This window comes from Euprymna scolopes, chromosome 15 (assembly GCF_053919585.1).
Source record: "Euprymna scolopes isolate OS-2025 chromosome 15, ASM5391958v1, whole genome shotgun sequence".
Lineage (NCBI taxonomy): Eukaryota > Metazoa > Mollusca > Cephalopoda > Sepiida > Sepiolidae > Euprymna > Euprymna scolopes.
The window spans coordinates 64,428,772-64,449,334 of NC_136496.1; positions in this window are offsets into that span (position 1 = coordinate 64,428,772).

A 20,563-nucleotide genomic window follows, 5' to 3' on the forward strand; every position below is an offset into this window, starting at 1 on the left:
GTTAACTAAATCCGAGTTCACATCCGGTCAATACTCGCCAGATACGCCGGTTATCACGAAAAGGGAAATATAACAGTCGATTGGTTTTCCCCTCTATTAGCTTTCCTCGCCCGGTTCATTATTTAAAGCCAAAGTTCTTCAAACATTAAATCTTCCGTTAAATTACGATTGCGCCCCCAGTGGATTATCTAGCTACACCATTGTCTCCCCATGCAACGTTTTGATGTATTCAGTTCCAACTGTTTTCTATTAGCCATAAGCTACAATGTTCATGCGTTTTATTCTAATAAATACTAAGATCGATTTAACGAACAGTAACTCAATAAGTTTTGGGTCATACTAAAAAAAAATAATATTTAGGTAAAAATTCAACTTTATTGATCAACATCGTAATCTTCTGAGGTGGTACACTAATTTCAAAATCTCTCTTACAATTCAGTGTCTTTTTAGTGGAACGATATTTGGGATAGTGGCTTAAATTACGCTTCAATTTCCAATATCACTTCTTCATTAGAGTCAAAATGTTTGCAAACCTTTAGTAAGCACTAGGGACCCGAAGAGAATATGGTCGGTGCTGAAGCAATCCGAAGTACAATTCATGTAGTTTTGCCATCATTTTCTGTGATTTCCTCTTTAATACGCACGGTTACATAATATTTATTGTTCTTGCTTCATAATTGTAATCTATGAAGAAAATACTATGTTCATCTTAGAATATTGAGTACATCTTGCCTTCGCTTTGTTTATGTCTGTCGTCGCTTTAAACGGCTTTCACCTTGTTGTACTGTCCATATATGAATGACATGAATGAATTGTTGAATTCATATCTGTAGAGTTGAATGCAATAATCAAAGAAGAATGTGCCCGCGTGTGTGTGTATTGTGCAGTTATACAACACCTTCGGATGGTATCTGAGAAAGAAAGAAATTAAAGATGGCAGCCATGGATTTATAAGGTGTAGTCTCGTAGAATCTCACAAGATCTCATCTTCCACTGCACACGTATGCAAATGGAATGGGGTCAGTTTTCTAATAAAATGGTTGTTTGCAGAGGTGGTCAGAGGAACACGTGCTGGAAGTTGACAGTGACGAATTCTAGCTGTACTGTTACTTATTGTATTTATTTCATTTTGTTTTGCTGTTTACCAGTCCATTTAACTGCAAGCTATTTCGGCGTAATGGGGGACAAGTTCGACCTTAAATTAATACCAGAATTTGACGGCTCGACCTCGGTACTTGACTGGGTAGAGAAGGTGGAACTGCATTGCCTGTTGTCTAGTGTGACGAGCATTGAACGCGTGGTTCCTCTACGTCTGTCCGGCGGGGCTTCCGCGGTATATCAACAGCTTAGTCCTGATGATAAAGAGGATTATGAAAAGATCAGGCAGCATTATACAAGGCGTTCGCTATCGACTCCGTCACGGCTCTTACATCCACTTACATCCCGGCGAAGCTGTCGATGTTTATTTGGCCGAGCTGACGAAGTTGACGGTGTTGTTTGGTGGCCTTCCTGAGCGGGCTTTAGCATGCAAATATTTGGCAGGGCTCCCAACTGGAGCAAAGCAACTCCTGCGAGCTATCTCAAGCATAGCTTCATTGTCCCTTAATGACCTGGTAAACCGGGCTAGGACCGTGATGAAGAATACTTATCAGATGAGCGAACCGGTAGTCGCTGCTGCACAGTTCGCATCAAGTGATTATAGACCTCCCAGGGGCCCGGCCTGCGTGGTGAAGTCGTGTGTTATAGGTACAATGGCCAAGGCCACATTGCGAGGAACTGCCGGCGGCGACTGACAGCTGTTCGCTGCTACCGATGTAATGAGACAGGTCATATGGCCCGGGATTGTTCGGGAAACGGGGTCGGGGACAAGGTGCCAGCGTCGACCTCTTCTCCAAACAGAAATTAGATGAGGCGCTTCCGACCATTCAGGTTTATATCAATTAGACCACGTCCACCATGCCACATGTGTGGTCTGCAGACCAGAGGGGTGGGGAATGTAGAGTTGAATGTAATAATCAAAGAATGTAATAATCAAAGAAGAAAGCGTCCGCGTGTGCGGTTATACAACTTACCTTTGAATGGTATCTGAGAGAGAGAAATTAAAGACGGAAGCCATTGATTTAAAAGATGTAGTCCCGTGGAATCTCACGAGATCTCATCTTCCACTGCACACTATGCAAATGGAATGGGGTCAGTTTTCTCATAAAATGCCTGTTGGCAGAGGTGGTCAGGGGAACACGTGCTGGAAGTTGAGAGAGAAAGTTGACAGTAACATATACTAGCTGAACTTTTTCTTATTGTATTTATTTTTTTATTTTGCTGTTTACCAGTCGATTTAACTGCAATATCTTATCCATTACCACATATTGACGCTAAAAATCATTTTGTTGCATTGGAATTATTGCAAGCAACACTCTGAATAGTCGACTTTATTTCTTCTGTCAAAAAATTATAATCAATATAATAATCATTTTGTATAATAAGATAATCTATAAATATTTAAAATCTTAAAAAGTGCAACAAAATGCCAATTACATTTTTATTAGTGCATAAGGCACATTTGGTTGACTGTAAATAAAATAGTTTGTTTTTTTTTAATTCTATTATCTTCCTTTTTAAAGTTTATTATTAATAGTTTTCGGTACAATAATTTTCTGAGTAAACATTTTCTTGAATATTTCTATGGTGAGGCAGAAATATTTTTTTCAAGAAAATATATATATTAAGGAATGTTGTTTATGATATTCTAGATGAAACATTTGAAGTAATTTCATTTATTCACTAACCAATTGAACAATAAACAAAAAATAAAAGAAGCAAAATATAGTAATAATATATAATAAAATGTATCCTAAAGTAATAAATATATAATAAAATGTATCCTAAAGTTTCATACAAATCTTATTGTTCCCAGACGATGCCCTGCTGAATGCATAATAAAACATTAATAATTATTATTCCCGAAATGTGAGACAACTAAAAACATATGAATTGTTATTGCTTGATGTAAAAAAAGGTAGATTTCGTACTTCATTGTGTATGAAAAATAACGAGGAAAAGGATAGATTTTCATATTGTAAGTGAAAAAAAGGTTTCGGTCATTGTGAACTTCTTAAGGGTGGATGACACGCATTTCCGCCGCATAAGTTTAAATTTCCGCCGCTTCCGATCTGTATGTGACTTAGTTAATTGCTGCTTTCCGTACTTTAGCTAACTCGCAGCTAAATGAGCTACATTACTTTGCTCAATTTAACTCTACGCAGAAGAAGAATAGATTGAGATCGAACTCACTACTTCTCTCTTCAAAATATCCTCTACTTAGATGACGTTATTTTTATTTTCATTCTCACCAAACAAGGCATATTGCCACTAAAATGCATCGTGTTTTTCTTGTAGGGATCAGAGTTTAAGGGGCAACCAGTGTGGGGTTTTAGGCAGCAAAATTTTTGTTCACATTTCAATAGCAAGCGGTCCGATTAAATTAAATTCGATGATACTTTTTCTTTTATTGGTAACCACATCACGTACAATTGTTTTGGCCCACAGTGTTGGCATGTAAGAATATAATTGTTCATCAAATTATAACTTGTACAAGTGCTCGTTTGAGCTCCAATCTATGGTCGCCCTCGCGAAACTTTCACAAGAAACACTCGTCTAGCTGAAAACACTATCAATAATTTTCCCCACTCTTTATCTGTGCTTAAACCTAATCGTACATTTCATTAACAAGGTTTCTTTCTTAGAACTGCACACCTGTGGAGCTCTCTTCCTTTTGCCTGCTTTCCAGCTGACTATAATATGGTCGTCTTCAAGTCCAACATAAACAAGTTCTCGATGAGCCGTTCCCCTTAAGTGCATTGGAATTATTGCCAAATTTCCACTACTAACAATTATTATTATCACATTGTCTCATTGAACACTGTACGCTTGTTAACCCTTATCCTCGAGTGGCCTTCGGGCCTTGATAAGCGGTGACTCCTTTGTAACAAAAAAAAAACAATTGTACGCAATGTTGTAACCAATGAAAGAAAACCTTTTCCAAAAATGTATGTATGTATCATTAACATGGTATCTTATGATAATATATACTAGCAGGATCTGTGGAAATTCCACAGGGGACTCATTCATATGTAATATATTAATGTTGACATTCTGTAGATGTTTAGCGTAAATGGAGACGCTCTGATATTATTGTAGCTCTTTTGTTAAAACTTCAACAGTATTTATCTAAGCTAGCAGGGACGTCCTACGTAGCCCGGTCGTAAAGTACGCTTAAGTATGATATTTTAATTCTTGCAGATTTTTTATGTATTATTTTTATGAGTTAATATTCTATAGATTTTTATTTATTATACAGTTGCGATTTCAAAAATAAAAAATATATCCATATGATTTGGGTGCATCAGCTTGAATGAAACCAAAACATATGAAAAAATATATGTATATATAACTTAAGTTCCTTCAGCTATAAGTTAAACCGAAACAAAGACTTATGAGGAATTCTTGGCAAAATAGACGAATTAATCAGCTATAATCGAAGTGGAATCCAAAATTCATGAAGAATTTTTAGTAAAATTATTTTTTTAAAAAAAAGATGATTTGTTTGCCATCAGCTATAATCGAAACCGAAACCAAAACATATGAAGAATTCTTGGTAAAATTATTTATTACAAGGAATAAAAGTCCAAAAAAATTCAATGACCGTCACTCGGATGTAAGCGTGACACACAAGATAAATAAATAACACACATACGCTATCCTATATATGTGTGTATGTGTGTGTGTGTGTGTGTGTGTGTGTGTGTGTGTGTGTGTGTGTGTGTGTGTGTGTGTGGTTCAATAGCACCAACATTCAGCCATCAAGAACAACTGGGATCTTATTCCTTAATATAAAGGTTCTGATTATATTAAATATTCGTTCAGTAATACTACACAATGTAATTTTATTAAGAACACCTTCATTCCAGGCTTTGGATATGTCAAGACTACCACTCCAGCTTCAGCGTTCCAATGAATAGCAAATGTGTTCAAAGATAATTTTTAAGATATCTGCAGTAGAACGCATTGCCTAAATCCATAATGTTGGTCAAAAAAAGAAGTTTAGCATTGACGTAGTTGTGGACTGGGCAATAATTTTATAGTCATTTTTTTTCACCAACTTCTTAAATACTGGTACTACTAAAGCAATTTTCTAGCTATCAGGGAAACAAGATTCAGCAAGGCATTTTTAATGAAGTTTAGAGAGGATAAGGGCCAGCGCAGAAGAGCATTTCTTTAAGACTATATCAGGGATAAGATCAAGCTCGCATGATTAGTGAGGTGTCAATGATTTTTATGATATCTCGAACTTTGAAAAGGGTGATGATCAGATCATTTAGAGTAGCTTAGTCAACTGTCGGGATGTATAGTAAGGGATTTGTGTCGCCCACGGTGAAGATTAAGGCAGACCGCTAGGCAAGGAGTTCAACCTTATCACTTGCCGTACAGCATGGCAATTGGACAGTCGGAGAATTGTTGATTGTCCGTTATTCACTTCACTATTATATTTTTGCAGAAATCGTGAGTTATTAATTTCTGCGACTCGATGCGTTTTCTGAACATTTATTCATAGATAATCTTAGCTGCGGCTATTACACTCTTTCAATGATTTCGTAATGTTATATTTTTTTATCTGATCGCATTACTCTTATGGCGGTTGAATCAGTGAAATATTTGCTACCTATACGCAATAACTGTTGAACAGGTTTACCTAAACTATTATGAATAGTGGGGCTTGCTTAAGAATTTTTGCTTTAATGCCTGGCTTGATCTATTAGTTACATGTTCAGCAAGTAGAGAAACAGTTTTATTCTGTAGGGCTTCTTTGGTGATGGATTGTTTTTAATATATGAAAAGGAAGATATTTTCTTTTTTTCTTAATTATTTTTATTTGGGGTTTAAACCTCAATTATTGGTGGATCGTGTGAAGGAAAATGTAGAGAAGAGGGAGGGCGAAAAAAAGAATCTTCTTATATTTCTTTGCACTTTTCTTTCTTTTTCTGTTTTTATATTTAACTCGTTTCTTTTTCTGTTTTTATATTTCACTCGTTTCTTTTTCTGTTTTTATATTTCACTCATTTCTTTTTCTGTTTTTATATTTCACTCATTTCTTTTTCTGTTTTATATTTCACTCATTTCTTTTTGTTTTAATATTTAACTCATTTCTTTTTCTCTTTTTATATTTCACTCGTTTCTTTTTCTGTTTTTATATTTCACTCGTTTCTTTTTCTGTTTTTATATTTAGCTCACTTCTTTTTCTGTTTTTATATTTCACTCGTTTCTTTTTCTGTTTTTATAGTTAAATCATTTCCTTTTTCTGCTTTTATATTTCCCTCATTTTTTTTTCTCTTTTTATATTTCACTCGTTTCTTTTTCTGTTTTCATATTTAACTCGTTTCTTTTTCTGTTTTCATATTTAACTCATTTCTTTTTCTGCTTTTATATTTCCCTCATTTCTTTTTCTGTTTTTATATTTCTCTCATTTCTTTTTCTGTTTTTATATTTCTCTCATTTCTTTTTCTGTTTTTATATTTCACTCATTTCTTTTTCTGTTTTTATATTTAACTCGTTTCTTTTTCTGTTTTTATATTTAACTCATTTCTTTTTCTGTTTTATATTTAACTCATTTCTTTTTCTGTTTTCATATTTAACTCATTTCTTTTTCTGCTTTTATATTTCCCTCATTTTTTTCTCTTTTTATATTTCACTCGTTTCTTTTTCTGTTTTCATATTTAACTCGTTTCTTTTTCTGTTTTCATATTTAACTCATTTCTTTTTCTGCGTTTATATTTCCCTCATTTCTTTTTCTGTTGTTATATTTCTCTCATTTCTTTTTCTGTTTTTATATTTCTCTCATTTCTTTTTCTGTTTTTATATTTCTCTCATTTCTTTTTCTGTTTTTATATTTCCCTCATTTCTTTTTCTGTTTTTATATTCCTCTCATTTCTTTTTCTGTTTTTATATTTCACTCATTTCTTTTTCTGTTTTTATATTTCACTCATTTCTTTTTCTGTTTTTATATTTCCCTCATTTCTTTTTCTGTTTTTATATTTCTCTCATTTCTTTTTCTGTTTTTATATTTCACTCGTTTCTTTTTCTGTTTTTATATTTCACTCATTTCTTTTTCTGTTTTTATATTTCACTCATTTCTTTTTCTGTTTTTATATTTCACTCATTTCTTTTTCTGTTTTATATTTAACTCATTTCTTTTTCTGTTTTCATATTAAACTCATTTCTTTTTCTGTTTTTATATTTAACTCGTTTCTTTTTCTGTTTTTATATTTCACTCATATTTTTTTCTCTTTTTATATTTCACTCGTTTCTTTTTCTGTTTTCATATTTAACTCATTTCTTTTTCTGCTTTTATATTTCACTCATTTCTTTTTCTGTTTTTATATTTCTCTCATTTCTTTTTATGTTTTCATATTTAACTCATTTCTTTTTCTGTTTTTATATTTAACTCATTTCTTTTTCTGTTTTGTCGAAGATGTAGGTCAAGTAAAAAAGAAGGCAAAAGAAAGAAAAAGGAAAGAAGAAGAAAAGAAATAGGACAACAGGGTAAGAAGAAGAAGAAAATGAAGAAGAAAAAGAACAAGAAGAAGAAGCCGTAGAAATAGAAGAAGAAGAAGAAGAAGAAGAAGAAGAAGAAGAAGAAGAAGAAGAAAGAACAACAACAGCAACAACAAGAACAAGAAGTAAAAGAAGATGAAAAAGATGCAAAGGAAGCAGCAGAAGAAGAAGAAGAAGAAGAAGAAGAAGAAGAAGAAGAAGAAGAAGAAGAAGAATCTGTTACTTTTAAAAAGATCAATACCCAAAAAAACATTTCCAAAAGTCTAGTCTGTTTAAATGTATCGTCTTGAAAAAAGTGTTTATTCCTGGGGCACTGAGTTATATTTTAAACACATTTTGTAATAAAACAATTTCAAGAAAATTGTAAATTAGATTTGGAGCGGGGGATAATATTGATTCCTTTAAAAATAAAAATAAAAGTTTCTCTTAACTCAAAATTGTATCGTGTTTTTTCTTAAGCCTTCAAATGACAGTAAATAATCTTTATGGGGTCGATATTACTTTTAAAAAATGCACTCACCCTATTCCATAACTAATGTGTTGCCCAACGTGTCAGATGTTTGATTGTTTGATTAAATTAGGTGTTTCTGTTTTATATTATATCAGCCGTTTTAGTGTTATTTTATGCCGAAATATTCTGCAAAAATGGTGACGATACTAAGATCCATAGATGGTCGGAACTATCATGGGCAAATGTACTCGTACGCAAGAGTGGGATTATAATAAAACATGGCATGATGATGCCGTTTTTTTTTATTATTATTTGAGAGACTTGGCTACAATTCCGCTATTAGCATGTCCCTTTTACTGTTACTTTATTCTCTTGCAAAGTACACACTGCCCCTTACGGATTATTAGTCTACTTGAAAACTAGTTATCCTGCTCTTTCTACTATCACAAGGGCTGTGACAACAGCAGAGCCTTTTCATTGTTTTGACTCTTGAGTATATATCCGTTAATATCTTATATGTTTTTATATAGACGGGTATGGTTCTTGGTTGATTAAGTGTGTTTAACTGTGTCGGTCATATACCCTAGAGTCAAAACAGTGAAAAGAATATTCTGTTGTCACAGCCTTAATTATCACTTTATTATCAAGAAGCAAAAACGGCTGCTCCTCCAGGTTATTTCTCCACTTGAGAACGACTGTTACCCTGTTCCCGATGTTGTTGCTTTATTCACATATGCCTCTACGGATTATTCGTCTTAATCAAAACTGCTGTTCTTGTCATTGTTTCTTTACTATCCTTCAACGCATACGGCTACTACTGCTAATGAGTGGCCCGATGTCAGATAGCGATTACATCACCAAGTGTTTATTTTTACGAAAGTCGAACTAAGTACAGGTGGAAGTAACACGAAGTTTAGGAAATAAATCAGTCTTGACGATAAATAAGAGGAAGAGACGACGTAAATAACAAAATATAAAAGCATGGCGCATTACGTAACAAATATCGGGCTTAACAAATAAACGAAGGTGGGTGTTGAGTTTCACTATGAACGTGGGGCGGAACGAATTGCCAATAATGCTATAATAACTGAAAAATATTTATAATCGCCAAAAGCAAAATGCGTGCTAAGATATCTGTTCGTTGTGTCGACCCATTCACCCTTAATAAGACAGTTAACAAATTAGTTAAGCGTATACTAGTCTCCCTCATATGTTATTTTTCTCTATAATAAACTTAATACTAAACTTCCAACCAACGCTATCATCTATTTTTATTTGTGCATGCATGCATGCAACGGCCCTGCTGTTTAAACAACGTCGGCGACCACGGCTCTCCAACTTGTAGAGCCATGGTAATCTCGGGAAGACAAGTGAAGACGTTAGTTTCCCGTTGCTTTCCGTCTTGATTCGGAGGTCTATCTTTCCCCCATGAGTTTAGCGCGCCACCAAATACCAACCTGAAAATTTCTACGACTCGGCGCGATACATACAACGCCTAGGCTTTCCAAATACACACCCATTTGGCATTAGCAAGGTTCATCGTTGCTTAACTTCGGTGATCTGGCGAGAACCGGTGTGTCAACGTGAATTTTCCGTATACGTATTATCGGTAATTAGAACGTAACAATAACCATACGGATGATTCGTATATTTTATAACCACTGTAATATTACTTTTAGTATCAGTCGAACTGAAGATTTTAAACCTTCAACCTCCAGAGCTATGTTTAATAACCACTGTAATATTACTTTTAGTATCAGTCGAACTGAAGATTTTAAACCTTCAACCTCCAGAGCTATGTTTAATAACCACTGTAATATTACTTTTAGTATCAGTCGAACTGAAGATTTTAAACCTTCAACCTCCAGAGCTATGTTTAATAACCACTGTAATATTACTTTTAGTATCAGTCGAACTGAAGATTTTAAACCTTCAACCTCCAGAGCTATGTTTAATAACCACTGTAATATTACTTTTAGTATCAGTCGAACTGAAGATTTTAAACCTTCAACCTCCAGAGCTATGTTTAATAACCACTGTAATATTACTTTTAGTATCAGTCGAACTGAAGATTTTAAACCTTCAACCTCCAGAGCTATGTTTAATAACCACTGTAATATTACTTTTAGTATCAGTCGAACTGAAGATTTTAAACCTTCAACCTCCAGAGCTATGTTTAATAACCACTGTAATATTACTTTTAGTATCAGTCGAACTGAAGATTTTAAACCTTCAACCTCCAGAGCTATGTTTAATAACCACTGTAATATTACTTTTAGTATCAGTCGAACTGAAGATTTTAAACCTTCAACCTCCAGAGCTATGTTTAATAACCACTGTAATATTACTTTTAGTATCAGTCGAACTGAAGATTTTAAACCTTCAACCTCCAGAGCTATGTTTAATAACCACTGTAATATTACTTTTAGTATCAGTCGAACTGAAGATTTTAAACCTTCAACCTCCAGAGCTATGTTTAATAACCACTGTAATATTACTTTTAGTATCAGTTGAACTGAAGATTTTAAACCTTCAACCTCCAGAGCTATGTTTAATAACCATTAGAACGTAACAGTAACCATACGGATGATTCGTATATTTAATAACCACTGTAATATTACTTTTAGTATCAGTCGAACTGAAGATTTTAAACCTTCAACCTCCAGAGCTATGTCACTTCCGACTGAATTTTAATTAGTACTTTACTTGCTTTACTTGTTACATCACAGATCCTTGCAGACGATACTAAGAATACAATTGCGAATTACTTAAGACTTCTACTCGGTCAGTCTGACGAAGTTCGACAATACACACCGAAAGAAGGTCGAAGCTTATATCAGCTGAAACGCTGTGGAAACAGTACTCAAGATACGAACATTAGTCTTTGTAATTCAATTAATGAAAATTATCATACATCTTTCTCTTCTGTTGTCTCTACAAGTTATCGGTAGGAATAATCATTTTTTTTTGTACGGATAATATTTGTAATTATTTGGATACTTCCTTTTGTATCTACAGGATCATTTCTTGGGATGCTTTTAAAACGTTTTAGGTTCTAGTTTCTTTTTGATTAAATATTTTATCAATAAATTATTTTTTAAAATATGAATTTTTTAATTTTATAGTATGACACTGTTTTCGGGGGAAAAAAAAGATGAACAGACGTTATCATCCATGACTTTGCCACGAAGGTAAATGGTTATCTGACCTGATAAAACTAAAGTGACCTTGAACGGAATGATTCGAAACTAATCGTCGCTCCAATATTTTTCGGCCTAGTTTTGGAGAATGTTCACATATGATAATATAAATAAAAAAATAAAGAATTTATGAATGTAGAATTTTTTAGAGACTCGTGATGACAAATATATATATATATATATATATATATATATATATATATATATATATATATATATATATCAGTTCATAACAGTGCATTTTTGCTATTGGATTCGAAGATGAATGCAAAACCACTATGGACAGATTAATACAGACAGCGGATTACGCCAAACCGCGGGCGTATTTACTTCACAAAATAAATCAATGTTATCGTGTGTTCTTTAAAATGTTAACTTCCATTTAATTAAAAGAAATGTCATCCGCCGGTAATCACCTTAAAAGACAACCGGTTCTTATATAGTTATTACGTCATGTGGCCAAATGAGCGTGACATATAAAGAAAATAAGACCTTATTTAAATAAGTAACTAACACAATCTCCACATGAGTTTTACAGCACATGGAAACATTTGCTAATTATCATCTGCTCGGTAATAAATGGCAGTATATGTTACATATGTCTCTCCTTTGATGAGAATTCTAATGTCTTGCATGTTATCTATATATATAAAAGCGAAAATGTATGTATGTATGTATGTATGTATGTACGCTTTTCCTCGATGTCCACAAAAGGCTTCTTTCAGAGAAGCGCTCGTTCGGTTCACAACTTCTTAAAACTTTTTATATCATATATAAATTGTAATATCTCACACTTAAGCACGGAGCTCGCCTTTCTATTTAATTTTATTGACTTTCAAACGTTAAGTATTCGACATTTCCCGCATCGGCACGCGTTACATTCGGTTTTCGGTATAAACAAAAAGCGAAACTCGACTCTAATAACAGGCCCAGAGCCAGCGAACGTTTGGTCAATGTCGACTTCGTCATATCAGACGAGGGAGCGGGTTTTTAAAACAAACAAACCGATTTATTGACCTCATTAAAAACTGTCCCGCACAAAATGCTGATTGCTGAATACCTATCGCCTTCACGTCAATCAAAAACGCGAACCTGTTTTTTTCACACTTTACTATTTTCCAACTGCGCGTCGTCAAGGCTTTGTTTTTTTTTTCACACACACCTGTTTTTTCCACACACATCTGCAAACACCCGGGCAACGCCGGGTACTCCTCGCTAGTCTATATATATAAAAGCGAAAATGTATGTATGTATGTTTGTGTGTCTGCTAACAACTTTTGACAGACAGTACAAAAATTCACAAACTTGGTCTCATATGAAAGCTTCATTCTTCGCCCGACAAATATCGAAAGATTGGCCAAAAACGTTAATTTTTTTCACCCTAAAATCAACACTTTTCTACAGGGGGGTCAGCAAAAACCGTCCTCTCATTACGAGATCAGTTCTACGCATGCGTCTGACGACGTCATGGCCTTATTTAGTTTAAATATTTGAAGAACATGTGTGTCGTGTTAGCTCAGTTTGTTAGAGCGTTGGGTCACTATGTAAACGTTTTGGGTTCGAATCCTGGTGTGAGTTGTCATTTTTTTACAATTTTTTAAATTTTGATATTGAAGCAGGGTTATTTAAGCAATTTTTCACGTTCTATGTCTTTTTGGTTTTTACTTTTCAGCTTTTTTAAAGAAGTTTTAACGTTCGTTTTCTGGGGGTGGGGGTTTCATCACATCCGCGTTTTCTTTTGTTTTTGTTTTTCCGGTTTTTACATTTAACATCGTTCGTTTGCCTTATGTTACTTTTTTTTGTTTTTTTCGATTTTTTTATACTTCGCTTATTCTTATGTTTTGATTACCCCCTCCCGGCCCGAGCACACACACCGCTAAACACCCGGAAGCCATTTTTTACGTGTTTTTTTGTTTTTATTTTGCAGATTTTTTTAAAAAGTTTAACGTTCGTTTTTCTGTTTTCTTTTTCCATCACATTCGCGTTTTCTTTTTTTTTCCAATTTTTACATTTAACATCGTTCGTTTGCCTTACGTTAGTTTTTTGTGTGTTTTTTTCGATTTTTTTAAGTTTTAACATTTTAATATTTAAAAATATTTACTTCGCTTATTCTTATGTTTTGATTACCCCCTTCCCCCGCCAGAGCACACACACCTCTAAACACCCGGGCAATTCCGGGTACCCCACCTAGTATATATATATATATATATATATATATATATATATATATATATATATATATATATATATATATATATATATATATATATATATATATATTTAAAGTGATGGTTGTGTAGTTCCAACGAGAGAAAAAATGTATGTTTAAAAGAGTGTAGCCATCAACAATTGTGGGGTTTTTTAAAGGTTTTCATCATATTTTTATTTTAAAATATTTTTATAACGCGTTTCGAGCTTAGGGTGTGCTCTCTTCAGATATTTTCGTAAAAAGTTTTTCTTTAAAATGGGAGTTTGTAGATATGCCTCCGCTGATATTAAATATGTTTTTCATAGTGGTGCGATGCGTGTGTTCAGTGTTTAGACATTCTGTCTCCAACTGTAAGTTGTTCACTGTGACCGGTCAAAGTTAGTTTCAAAGAGTGTTTTTTAGTCCATATGGTGAAGGTTTTTATGGCTTCTTTAGGGTTCTTTTTAAAGACTTTCTTTCCCCATGTATAGCATACACTCACACACAATCACATACGCATACATATATATTCATGTACATGTACACATGCACACGCACACGTACGCAGGCACACACACATACACACACGTACATACATAGAAATATATGTAGGAGCATACATATATACACATATACATACCCACCTACACACCCACACATGTACTCGCATACATCCACCGCTAACAATTATTTTTATTTTTTAATTTTTTATTTTATATATATATATATATATATATATATATATATATACACTTTTTTTCCCAACCAAAACACGCATGTATATATGCGCTTAATCATTCAGACATACGTACACGCACCCACACACACACAAGTAAGATGGAGAATAGGTAGAAGATATATATACACACATACACGCACATACACACATATATGTACACACATATATGTATGTGCACATACACTCACAAACATCCACATACTATGTAGGCACATACACATACACACACACACATGCACACACACAGACATATGCAGGGGCTCACACATACGCGTATATCCATATTCACACGAACACATTTACCCACTCATACATGTGCATACATATGTATATATATATGCATACACACACATACATACGGATGTGTATACACTCATCCACCCATATATATATATATGGGCACATGCACTCACAATCACACACACACACATACATATCCATACATCCCACCTTATGTATATATTGGTTGAAGTTTCCTTTCCAATCCATGCACATATGCATACATGGATTCGGTCACCCAAACATAAGTGCACGTATACATACAAACAAGATATAGCATAGATAACAGATGATATATAATTATACACACACGCATACACAATCATATGTGTACATCCACGCACACACACATATACACACGCACACACGCGCGCACATACACATACATACGTTTAATTTCTAGTTGTTTGTTTAGTTAAGAGAAATGGTACTGTACTGGGTATGGGCGCGCGCACCCGCGAAAGTGTGCGTGTGCCTTATTGTGCTTTTTTGTTGTTTCGTGTGTGAGGGTGCACACCTACCCAAGCATGCATGCGTGTAAGTGTATTTTGTGTTTTGCCTATTTATGTGTATAATTATGGAGAGATGTTTAAGGCGGGGTTAAACTTTGTTATGAAATTTTTTTTATTTTTTTTGAGTTAGCAAGTAGAAGTAGTTGTCAGTTTGGAAGATGGGCATTATCTCGAATCTGCCTCCACTGCATGCGTGTATATGTTGTGATACATGTAGGTGTCTATTTTCCGCGATTTTGATGTTGGATCGGTGTAGGGCTACTCTATTACTAAGGTTTTTTGTAGCGCCTATGTAGGATTTATCCCATGCTGGACATTTTATTACATAGATCACGTTTTTTGAGGTGCAATCTATTTTTTTTTAATTTTGAATGTTTGTTGCACCTCAAAAAACGTGATCTATGTAATAAAATGTCCAGCATGCGATAAATCCTACATAGGCGCTACAAAAAACCTTAGTAATAGAGTAGCCCTACACCGATCCAACATCAAAATCGCGGAAAATAGACACCTACATGTATCACAACATATACACGCATGCAGTGGAGGCAGATTCGAGATAATGCCCATCTTCCAAAATGACAACTACTTCTACTTGCTAACTCAAGAAAAAAATTTCATAACAAAGTTTAACCCCGCCTTAAACATCTCTCCATAATTATACACATAAATAGGCAAAACACAAAATACACTTACACGCATGCATGCTTGGGTAGGTGTGCACCCTCACACACGAAACAACAAAAAAGCACAATAAGGCACACGCACACTTTCGCGGGTGCGCGCGCCCATACCCAGTACAGTACCATTTCTCTTAACTAAACAAACAACTAGAAATTAAACGTATGTATGTGTATGTGCGCGCGTGTGTGCGTGTGTATATGTGTGTGTGTGTGGGTGTACACATATGATTGTGTATGCGTGTGTGTATAATTATATATCATCTGTTATCTATGCTACATCTTGTTTGTATGTATACGTGCACTTATGTTTGGGTGACCGAATCCATGTATGCATATGTGCATGGATTGGAAAGGAAACTTCAACCAATATATACATGAGGTGGGATGTATGGATATGTATGTGTGTGTGTGTGATTGTGAGTGCATGTGCCCATATATATATATATGGGTGGATGAGTGTATACACATCCGTATGTATGTGTGTGTATGTATATATATATATACATATGTATGCACATGTATGAGTGGGTAAATGTGTTCGTGTGAATATGGATATACGCGTATGTGTGAGCCCCTGCATATGTCTGTGTGTGTGCATGTGTGTGTGTATGTGTATGTGCCTACATAGTATGTGGATGTTTGTGAGTGTATGTGCACATACATATATGTGTGTACATATATGTGTGTATGTGCGTGTATGTGTGTATATATATCTTCTACCTATTCTCCATCTTACTTGTGTGTGTGTGGGTGCGTGTACGTATGTCTGAATGATTAAGCGCATATATACATGCGTGTTTTGGTTGGGAAAAAAAAGTGTATATATATATATATATATATATATATATATATAAAATAAAAAATTAAAAAATAAAAATAATTGTTAGCGGTGGATGTATGCGAGTACGTGTGTGGGTGTGTAGGTGGGTATGTATATGTGTATATATGTATGCTCCTACATATATTTCTATGTATGTACGTGTGTGTATGTGTGTGTGCCTGCGTACGTGTGCGTGTGCATGTGTACATGTACATGAATATATATGTATGCGTATGTGATTGTGTGTGAGTGTATGCTATACATGGGGAAAGAAAGTCTTTAAAAAGAACCCTAAAGAAGCCATAAAAACCTTCACCATATGGACTAAAAAACACTCTTTGAAACTAACTTTGACCGGTCACAGTGAACAACTTACAGTTGGAGACAGAATGTCTAAACACTGAACACACGCATCGCACCACTATGAAAAACATATTTAATATCAGCGGAGGCATATCTACAAACTCCCATTTTAAAGAAAAACTTTTTACGAAGATATCTGAAGAGAGCACACCCTAAGCTCGAAACGCGTTATAAAAATATTTTAAAATAAAAATATGATGAAAACCTTTAAAAAAAACCCACAATTGTTGATGGCTACACTCTTTTAAATATATATATATATATATATATATATATATATATATATATATATATATATATGCGAAAATGTATGTATGTATGTGTGTTTGTATGTCTGCTAAAAACTTTCGACAAACAGAACAAAAATTCATAAACTTGGTCTCATATGAAAGCCCTAGCCTTCGCCCGACAAATATCGAAAAATTGGCCAAAAACGTTAATTTCTCACCCTGAAATCAGCACTTTTCTACAGGGAGGGGTCAGTAAAACCCGTCCTCTCATGACGATATCGGTTCTACGCATGCGTCAGACGACGTCATGACCTGATTAAGTTTAAATATTAGAAGAACTGACACAATTTCATGTACGTCTTATTAGCTCAGTTGGTTAGAGCGCTGTGTCATTAGATAAACATTTTGGGTTCGAATCGTGGTGTGAGATGTCTTCTTTTTTTTCGATTTTTTAAATTTTAATATTGAAGCAGGGTTATTTAAGCCATTTTTGACGTAACGTTCGTTTTTCTGGGTTTTTTTTTTTACTTCCCTTATTCTTAGGTTTTCATTAACACCCCACCCTCGACTGACCACACACACCACAAAACCACCCGGTACCACCGATTTTTTTAATTTTAATATCGAAACAGGCTTATTTAAGTCATTTTTCACGTTTTTTTTTTTCAGATTTTTTAAGAGGTTTTAACGTTCGTTGTTCTGTTTTCTTTTTTGTTTTTGTTTTTACGATTTTTACATTTAACATCGTTCGTTTGCCTTACGTTAGTTTTTTGTGTGTTTTTTTTTCGATGTTTTTATTACCCCCACCACCACCCGGGTACCCCCCGCTTAAGTTTTAACGTTCGTTTTTTATAATCGAGTCTTAAGTCATTTCTTTACACGTAATGTCTGATCAAAGCTCCTCAATATACTCCTTACTTTCGCTCTACCCCCCCCCCTCTCTCTCTCTCTCTCTCTCTCTCTCTCTCTCCCTCCCTCCCTCCCTGACACATGTGACGTTATATCCGTCTCTTTCAACAGTTTGAGATGACATTTGAGTAAATACGCTGACACCATAGCCCCGATTTCCTGTGTACATACTAATGTTGCCCTACGAATTTAAATCATCACATATGTATTAGCGAACGTACCCTTTTACTATCAATACAGTGCCGCCAAAACAGAAAGTCCGCAGTTGTCATTTTTCAAAAACCGTAAATGTAAGCTAAATTAAATGTAACTCTTTAAACAACTTATACCTCATTTGATTCGCCTTTTATTCCTCTATAATTTTACCCGTTCATATTTGACTTTTACTTGAAGTATCCTAGTGTTCACGTCAACTAAAAAAAAAATTAGCTTCAAATCGAGTAGGCAAAAAGAAACTCCAGCCAATCCTCGTTATCTGAAACGAATTCGAGAAGAAATCCAGCGCTCCATTTCTATAATGAGTCGTTTATTTCTTTTTTTTTTTCTTCTTTCTTTCTCTTTTTTTTCTTTCTTTCTTTTTTCTTCTTTCCATACCGATTGATGCGTTTTCTCACTGTTTGTTTTTAGGAAGTTTTCTTTTTTATTGCTTTTATTTTAACTTCACCTTTTAACTTTGACTTATAGATGTTATTTAATATGAATAGTGCGAAGCCTAATTCCACCCCCACCCCCTCATTGTTGACATGTGGTGTGAAGACATTAATTACATATTCTTGTCAGATATCTTAATTTGTTGCTCACCTGATGTCACGTAGACACTGTCCAGACATTTAATTTATTAATCGATTCATTGTAATTGTTTTATAGTAAGGACCAACGACATTGCCCGGGAATGTATGGATACCTCTGATTCCAGACATAATACCCATTTTATTCTTCTATTTAAAAGTTTAATTATATGCATGCAGCTTTTTGTTTACTTGTCTTCAAAATATGATGAAAAAAATTATGCTCGACTATTGTTCCTATTCGCTATTGACTTAGATATAAATACTAAAATATGCATATAAAAACATAGATTTACGTCATTAAAGGAAATTTTCATATATTATCATTTATCATGACGTAAAAATCTTGCGTTCTGGTGGCGATGAAGTCGATGAAGGCGTTTTTTGATATCGCTTAGGTTTTTGAAGCATTTCTCATGTAGATAGTTGTCGAGATACTTGAAAAAGTGGTAGTTGGTAGGTGAGTGGTTTGGTAAGTATGGCGAACGAGGCAGAATTTCGTAGCCAAATTCGGTCAACTTGCGCAGGATCGGTTTAGCAAAGTGTGTTTGGGTATTTTCGTGGAGGAGAATTAGGCTTTTTCTGTTGACTAATGTTCGGTGTTGCTATCGAAGTTTCTGGTGCATTTCATCCATTTTTTTAGAGTACTTTCCCGCCGTAATGGTTTTGCTTGAGACCAGTCGCAGACCACCAAACAATCAGTGTGACCTTCTTTTGGTGCAACTCTGGCTTCGGGAAATGCAACTAAACAGTCAGCATAAACTTCTTCTGGTGCAACTCTGGCTTCGTGTCGTGAAGCTTCGTCGGCGTCTAACCACTGAGCTGAGCGATGTCGGTTGTCGTAAAGGATCCACTTTTCATCGCAAGTCACAACCCAGTCAAGAAACGGGCCGTTCTTGTTTCGTAAAAGAAGGGAAGATAACATAAGGGCGTTTTTTGTTGTCATTCAATTCCTGAGGGACCCATTTATGAAGTATTTTGTCTTTATAATTTCTCTCAATTGGTTGGAATTCGTCGTATACGTCACGTTTAATTCAGAAGCAAGTTCTCGAATACTTATTCGTGGATTGGCTTCGACTAAGGCTCTTAATTGATTGTTATCAAAATCCGATGGCCGACTACTACGCTCATCATCTTCAAGACTCCCATCGCTGCCACGAAATGTTCTAAACCATCATTGTGCCATGCGTATAGTAGTGGTTCCTGGGCAAAATGCTTTGTTTATATCGCGAGCTGTTCTAGCAGCTTTTCGGCTTAGCTTGAATTGAAATAAGAAAATTATGCGAACTTGTTTTTTTCCATATTGTATTCAAAGTTCTGAAAAGAAGACATAATTGTTTTAAAACGATTGTAATTTAAACGATTTAATAGAGCGAACAAACGCCTTTTAAAATGTTATATAAAGTAAGGGTATTATAACAAAAACTTATTTGAAAATACATCATTTGTATTCAAAATGAAAAATTCCGCAAGAAATTTTTTCTTAAGCTTATATATAAGCTATATATATATATATATATATATATATATATATATATATATATATATATATATATATATATATATATAGGCAGTATGTTTTTTATTCAGACAAGTATTGTTGAATAACACGGAGTGTTTTTTTTTGTTTTGTTTTTTGCTTAATGAGCTTTTTTATAATTTTTCAATTTTTCGAATTCTCGTTCTTATTTATCGGTCGAGCCTATGCAAGAAAGTTCCATAGTCGTCTTCATCTATCTGTTTTTTTTGGGGGGGGGGTCAAGTACTTTCGACTGAGTTTCATCAGTCGTCTT